The sequence below is a fragment of the Psammomys obesus genome, unplaced genomic scaffold (genome assembly GCF_907164565.1).
Source record: "Psammomys obesus unplaced genomic scaffold, mPsaObe1.curated_primary_1811, whole genome shotgun sequence".
In the NCBI taxonomy this organism is placed as follows: Eukaryota; Metazoa; Chordata; class Mammalia; order Rodentia; family Muridae; genus Psammomys; species Psammomys obesus.
In genome coordinates this window covers 10010160-10017975 of record NW_026591598.1, presented here as the reverse complement: position 1 = coordinate 10017975, position 7816 = coordinate 10010160, and the positions used below count along the sequence as shown (strand labels likewise).

At 49.8% G+C, this 7816-nt stretch overlaps 1 pseudogene; it reads right to left on the bottom strand.

Moving 5' to 3' along the window:
* Positions 1-1498: 1498 nt before the first annotated feature.
* Positions 1499-6602, bottom strand: LOC129679656 (40S ribosomal protein S18-like; annotated as a pseudogene).
* Between the last annotated feature and the right edge of the window lie 1214 nt (positions 6603-7816).

Genomic DNA, 7816 nt, shown 5'->3' with positions numbered 1-7816 from the left:
CCTGCTTCCCCTTGCTGCTCCTCGTTGCTGTTGTGAAACAAGAAGTTGGAGATCTCCTGAAATGAGGATTGGACTGGCTCCAAGGGACCTGACGACCCTGAGCAGCAGGAAGCAGCTAAGAAAGAACTGTGCCCTCCATACCTGGTGTTGTGGTGTTGGAAGGGATTGGGTGGAGTAGGGAGATAAAAGATAAAAGAAATATAAATAAGAGTTGTTTTTTTTTTTTAAGTACGAGAACATACAGCCTAATTAATATGAGTTCCAGGCCAGTGAGAGATTCCAAAAGATCAGGTGGATGGTGCCTGAAGAACTACAGCTGCCATTGGCCTCTGTGATCCCCAGATACTTATACCTACACACACACACACACACACACACACACACACACACACACACACACAGCCTCGGGCCAAATGACATGTCTCCCACTGTCTCTCACAAGCAGCACAAACAGTCTGGAGATCTTGGCTGTCTAGACCTTGTGCAGAAAGAAACACTGGTCCAAGGTATTGATGACCTTGTATGGACTGCATTGGATAAGAAGAAAATAGCTACCTAAGGGTTGGGAGGTTATCTTTCCTCATACCCAAGAACCCACTGCATCAGCAAAGTTTCTGGGCTTTGATGGTCAACAATTTGTGGGCATGTCCCCACTAGCTAGAAAATTATCAGTTGCATCTCATGCCCCAGCAGTGAAGTGCCTGGCAAGCATTTCATACTGGAGATGACATCACCTTTGAGCATTTGCTTCCATTCAGCAACAACACTTTCATAACACCATCAGGTTTAAATGGAGAACGGAAGCAAAGCCTGTCTAGCCTGGGTCAAATCACTCTGCCCTTTCTTGGCCTTAGGAAACAGTGGAGCCAACTATGCTTGAAGTGTCTGGGGTAAAAGGGATGCTGCTTGGAGCCACAGGCTAGCCCCCGATGGCGGAACCAGTGAGGATAGGTAGTGTTTGTAGTTAAAAATGTGTCCAGCATCTGGTGGCCTCTCCTGACTTTCTTTAGTGAGGCACAGTCCTGCAGGGGGCAGGTGCAAAAGGCAGGGCCAGGGAGTTATGCTCTGCGGGAGGCCTAGGGCTTATGGGAACTGAGTTCTACACGGGCACAGTGTGGATGGCTGCCCTGCCACCCTCTCACTCGTTGAGTGTCCTTAGGCAGTTTCTTTGCTTCTGTGCCGCCATGTTTCTTTTCTGTGAAGTGGTAGCTATCGGTTGTAGGTTGGTTTAGGGGGCTGTCATCATTGAGGCCTCAAGTCAGGCAGGCCTTATTCTAACTAACTGCTGGGTTGCATGGTCCTTGGGGAGGCCAAGGAAAGGGGATGGTTGCAAGTTACTGTTTTGGATGATGACTCTGGTTATAGAGCAAGAGCAGTTGGGTTCCTTTCCTGGGGAATGAGTGGAAGATCTAGAACAGATGGATAGAGAGGTTTTTTTTTTTTTTTCCATCCCCCCATAGGTATATAAACTATTGATTAACAGCAAAGGCCCAGACTCTCATTTCTTCTTGGACACACCCATAGTATGGCCCTGGCGGCCAGTGGTGTACTGACCTCAGACACGAAGGCCCCTAAAAGAGGCACAGACCGCTATGGGCTCTGCGCTTCTCCAGTCATTCCAGGTCCTCATGTAGCCTGTTGTCTAGCCCATTGGCCAGAACCTGGCTGTACCTTCCGTCCTTCTCGTCCTTCTGGCTGTCTAAGAACCAGTCTGGGATCTTGTACTGCCGTGGATTCTGCATGCTGGTGATCACACGCCCCACTTCGTCCTCTGTGAGCTCTCCAGCCCTCTGGGTGAGGCCAATGTCTGCTTTCCTCAGCACCATGTGAGCATGTCTCTGCCCCACACCCTTAGTAGCAGTGATGGCAAAGGCTACTTTTCGCCACCGGTTGGTGATGGTGTTGAGTATTTGGGAAATGTACCAGAGCTTCTCAGGGATCAATAGAGACGTGGCGGAGGCACAAGTGATGGCACAGGCAGCAGAGTGTTGGCCTCCTGTGTGGATGGAGAATTTTGATCCTGAACGTCAGGCTGTAATATATTTACATAATGCCCTCGTGGGCCTGGTCCTCCCCAGACCAGTGCTCCTCCAAAGATGGGCAGCACACAGTCTACCCAGACCACCAGGTTTGAAATGCAGATTCTTAGACTAGGCATGGTGGAATACACTGATAATCCCACCAGTCTGGAGCCTTAAGCGAGACGATCAGGAATTCAACACCAGCCTGTGCTACTGTGAAAAAAAAAAAAAAAAAAAAAAAAAAGGCTGGATATGAAGCTCAGTGGTTGAAGGCTTGACTAGCCTGTGCAGGGGTTGGGCTTTATCCCTGTACCCCAAACTGCAGGCTCCTCTCAGATATACTCAGTGAGAACTGTCTGAATCTTCAGTGGGAATTTACACTTTTAGACAGACACCTTCCTGCCCCTTCCCGTCCCCAGGGGATTCCTCTGCAACCCGAACCCCCAGCCCAGCTTAGGAAAAATGAGGGCATGCATTTCATTTTGATTTTATGCTTCTGCAGGAAGAGTGCTGAGGCTTCGACTCAGAAAGCCGACAAGCTTGGGGACCAGACATGGGCCTGCTGAGATCCAGTCACACCTTCACTTTCCTGTCTGCATGCCAGCAGTTCTGGTCCCCAACTCCCGGGACTGCTGCCAGCATGACAATGATGGTGGCCGCTGGTGTCCTCTGGCCGTAGGATGGGCACTCGAGTCACCTTGACTGGAGGCCGGATGTAGGCTCTGCTACCGTGCGTGGAACACAAGGGTGCTGGTGTCACGCCGCTGTGAGCCTTCACTGTTAAGATGAGATTCGGGAGGGTGAGCCTCAGAGGAGACCCCTGGTGTCCTTCTTTTCCAAGCCCAAGGCAAAAGGACAAGGAGCTGAGACAAGTAAAAATGGTCACTCCAGGTGCTGCCATGGCATGGGACTTGGTGGAGGAACTGGGTGTAAATCAGGCCAGCTTAGCTGGCCTCAGATGCATTTTGTAGCCCAGGCTGGCTTCAAAACCATGATCTTCCTGCCTTGGCCTCCTGAGCACTGGGGTTGTGGAGTATAGAGCTTTACCCTCACCCACGCAGCCAGTGTTTACCTAGTGTGGCTTGCTCTGAGATGATTCTGAAAGCAACAACAAGTATCACCCCAAGCCTTAGGGATGATCCCCGAAACACTGTGGCCCCCGTTTCCTGCCATGGTGCCTTCCACGCACACTACTGCAAACCAAGTCCCGTCTCTTTCTGTCTGCCTGTCTCTCTGTTTCCCAAGCTAGCAAAAGCATCTTTGACGATTTTCACTAAACGTCAAACTTCTGCTGGGATGGTCTGTCTCAGAGAAGCCACGAGATGTCCCTGGATTCTCTGGTGGGGTCAGGGATGTCTTTAAGAAGTGAACAACAGGCCAGCGAGCTAGCTCAGTGGCTAAAAGCCCGTGGAACGCCCGACGGACGGTCGATTCTATCTCCAGACTCCACACAGTGGAAGGAGAGGACTGACCCCTGCAAGTTGTCCTCTGCGTTCTATGCACGTGACTTGCACGCATTCACACACGCCTCCTCCAACTCTAGGTGGACACGGGTTAAAAATAAAAGAGGAATAGAGAGCCGTCAAGCGGGTGGGAGGTGGGGACAAGGGACTCGAGGGGGCTTTCAGGGCCGTTCCTGAAGAATCTGATACAAATGTCTGGATGCAGCGCGTGGGGAACAGACGGAGACATGGCTGGGTTTGCACACGCAGTGCCAGTGTCTGTACTCGCGCCCCCCAGGCGTATTCACACCACCATGGGTGTGATTTTTAAAAAGAAATCTTAACGTGAGTGCTCTAGCTGCATGTACACCTATGTGCCAGAAGAGGGCACCAGATTCCAGTATAGTGGTTGTGAGCCACCATGTGGTTGCTGGGAATTGAACCGAGGACCTCTGGAGGAGCAGACAGTTCTCTTATCCACTGAGCCATCTCTCTAGCCCAACCATGTGTATGCAAGTCTAAACTCTGAGTCCCCTCATGCTGTTTCACTAACATTTGCCTCATAGGGAAGGATGGACGGGAGCTAAGGCTGGTTTCCCAGACCTGGGTCACAGGCTGAGGCCCAGTGTCTGGGAATGCATGTGGCCATCGTAAATGACCACGGGCACAGGTCATACACACTGTATACCAGGCTCTGCCCAGGTGCGTGAAGGAATTTCTATCTTCCTTGTTCTGTGGGTAAGAAGGCAGGCTCTTCTACACACTTGTGGCGGGATAGACCAACCAAGCCATTCTGGTTTGGATGTGAACGGCCCCCATGGCCTGACTGAACATGGTAGTAGGTTTTGGGAGATTTGGGATTTTTAGGAGGTGGGACCACATTGGAGGAAGAGAGTCATTGGAGGGCAGGACCTAAGCCCAGTTCCACTTCCTGTTCCAGGCTGCCCAGATGTGAGGGGCCACAGCTGGCCCCTGCTTCCTTCCTCACTGCAATGAACCTGCTCAAACTGTAAGTCAAAATGAGCGCCTCCCCCTGGACCCGCTTCTTGCCAGGTCTTTGATCATAGCAATAAGAAAAGCAACCAACAGGGAGAAAACTGAAAACTGACATCCAACTCCCACTTATTCCGAGTCAGGAGGGCAGGGGGAGGGGACGCAATGAACCCAGTGCTGTGGTTGTTAACCCATCCTCCAGAAGAGGACAGCGAGGCTCAGAGAAGCGGAACACTTCAACTGTCTGAAATAAATGGTGCCAGAACTGTCAGATGTCCACAGGCAAAAAGGGAATCTCCATCTAAATGTCAGACTCTGTGCAAAAGTCTAACAAGATTGCTCACAGCTCTGGATGTGGAATGGATGGTACAACTTTCCAAAGCTCATGCAGGATAGAAAGAGAGCTTCTCCCAGCTTGGGTTTAGACAGATAGCTTTTACACACAGCACCAGAAAAAAAAAAAACAACCAAGATCCATAAAACACAATGAAATAAAACAATGATAAATCATACTTCAAAATGATCATCTTTTTTTCTGCACAGAAAGCATTATTAAGGGAACACAGAGATAAGCTAAGGACTAGGGTAAAATATCTGAGATTACATATCCAGTAAAGGATTTCTGTCTGAAATATGCAAAGAGACTTTAAAAAAAAAATCAGTAGGGAAGAGATGTACCTAGAAAAATGTGGCCTCAAAGAGACAGCGATACAACAGGGCGGCAAATAAAGGGTAACTAAAAAGCTGTCCCCCCCCCCCCCCCCCCCCCCCCCACCGGGCTTGTTAAAACAGCAATGGGAGCAATGGGTGCTGGTCAGAATGGCTGAATAAGAATTCCTGACAGTAAGACATGCTGTCAGGGACATGTAGCAGCTGTCAGTCATTGTGGGAGGGGGAGGAAAAGGAGGGAGCCACTCTGCAGCATGCTTCGTCCACTCCTTACGACGTTAAACACATGCTCACTGCAGTAGCCAGCAATTCCACTCTTGAATCCTACCGAAGTTCCATATACATATATATATGTATATGAGACAGAGTCTCAGGTCTCCCTGTGTAGCCCTGGATGGTCTAGAGCTAGCTATGTAGACCAGGCGGGCCTCGAACTCACAGAGATCCACTTGCTTCTGCCTCCTGAGTGCCGGGAGTTAAAGGTGTGAACCGCCACACCTGACCCCAAGACCGCAAGCCGCAAGACCGTTCTTAATTGTTTAAAATCACCTCAGGTGCCTAGAGCTCAAGTGCTTGTTCCAAGAGAGAAACAAATGACAGCCAATTGGCACATTGCTCAGTGGTCAAAAAGAAACATGCCATTTATGCTCCCCCCACCCCCTCAAAGGGAACAGGAAGAAGTTTGGGGCGAGCTAAATATGATTGTCCACGGGCTGGGAACAAGAGTTGGTGGCCCAAGTCACACACTCCGTTGTGTGCGAGTGTGTGAGTCCACATGATAGCCACAACTTCTAAGCAGCCAGCCAGTCGGTAGGCAGATTCTTAAACCCTGATGGGACCCTGAGTTCACGATTCTCTTGTCCAAGCATCAGAATTTGTGCATGTGGAGGCCACGTTTTTAAGGCACACGGTGCTAGGGAGGGAGGCTCATGCCTGGGATCTGACCAGGATGAGGCTGAGCGACAAAAAAGCAGTCTTTAGTAATAGAGACACCGGGTTTATCTGAGTTACAGGCAGATAGATCTCACTGGCGTGAGGCCGAGCACAAGAGCCGGTTTCAAAGTGTTGCTATGTGATTCCCTAAAGGTTTTTAAACATTGTTTCAAGAATATCATGCGTAGGTAATATATTTACATCATTTCCACCATTCCCCCATCTCCTCCCATGCATCCCCTCAAATTCATGATCTCATTATTATTATTATAACAACATTCTAGTTATTGTTTTACACACATGCGCACACCCTACTGAGTCCATTTAGTGTTGCTTACATGCTGCCCGCTTGGGTTGCATCACCTATTATGAGGCTGGTATCTGGGGAAAACTGGGTCGCCCTCTCGCTGGTTACTCGTAGCTCTTCATCTTGGGCTGGTCCTTGCAGTGCCTCCCCCCATGTCCCTCTGGCTCTTACAGTCTTTCTGTCTCCTTTGTCCAGGTTGTTCCTTTGAGCCTTGGTTGTAGTGGCTGCATTGTCCATATTACCAATTGGTCCGCAGTCGTTTTTGTTTTTGACTAACTGTGGGTCTCTTTAATAGTCTCCAGCTTCTTCAAAAAGGTTTTCTTTGGTAAGGGGTGAGAACTGCGCTTACCTGGCAGGGCTCACGTGATTCCTTTCAGAGCTCATTTCTGTAAAGACTAAATCGACTAGAAGCAGAATAGCAGGTTCTGGAGGTTTGGTGTGGCAGAGAGTGTGAGAAGAAGGGACGGCAAGAGGCAGGGTTCGTCAGGGTTCTGGAACTGTTCTTTATCCTATGATGATCATCACAAATGTATGCATGGGTCAAAATACATGGAACGGGACACCCCAGGAGTCAATTTTACTGCTCCATGGAAAATAAGTACTCTACACAAGGCATATTCTGTTTTTGGGAGCACTCAGCTAGAGAGAGGCAGAGCTGTGGTCAGCCAGGTCCTGGTAGCTTCCAAGCCCAAGTTCATAATCAGTCCACTGTGGCCTCTGAAGCTTTTCCTTTCCTCTTGGTTCCAGAAGTTTCCAGCTGTGGGGCTGTAGCTACCCACCTGGGGCAGAGACTGGAGAGTGATGCCAGGCAAGATGGGCAGGTCCTGGAAAAATCTGCCTGTATCACCTCCCCAAATGTCAGGATTGCTGATGACTAAAAGCAGTAAAGGCCTCAGACTGTATGAGCTGGCTCCTGGCTCCTCAGTGTCCCAAAGGCCACAGCCAGTGCAGCCAGGGCTCTTGGACTGTTCCTCCTGATTGCTTGGACCGGCCTTTCAAACTTGCCTTGGGGCTAGGAGGATAAATTGATGGAGGTTTTGCAGGGCAGTTTGACTCCAGTATTAAGAACCTGGGTCTTTAGAGAATCATTTCCTGGAAAGGGAAAAATAACCAACGGTGTTTCCTGGCAGCTGGCATATCCCTTCTCTGGCAAATTGTCCTGAATATATGCTGTCTGGGGACTGCTTGATCTGAGGGTCTCTGTACCTCTGTCATCATTGCTGTGCTGGACATGGGCTCACATTGATTCTCTAGGGAAGCTTCTAAAGGGAAGGCAGGGAGACCCATGTCCAGATGAGAACACTCATGCTCAAAGGAGAGGCTGTTAACGTCAGGATGATACCCAAAGAAGGACGGAGCCAGGATTTTGGTCTGGGCCCGCTGCAGGGACTCCAGTGCACCAGGGTCAGAGGACTAATAGGCACTGGATACTGTAGGCTACAAGAGGAGGG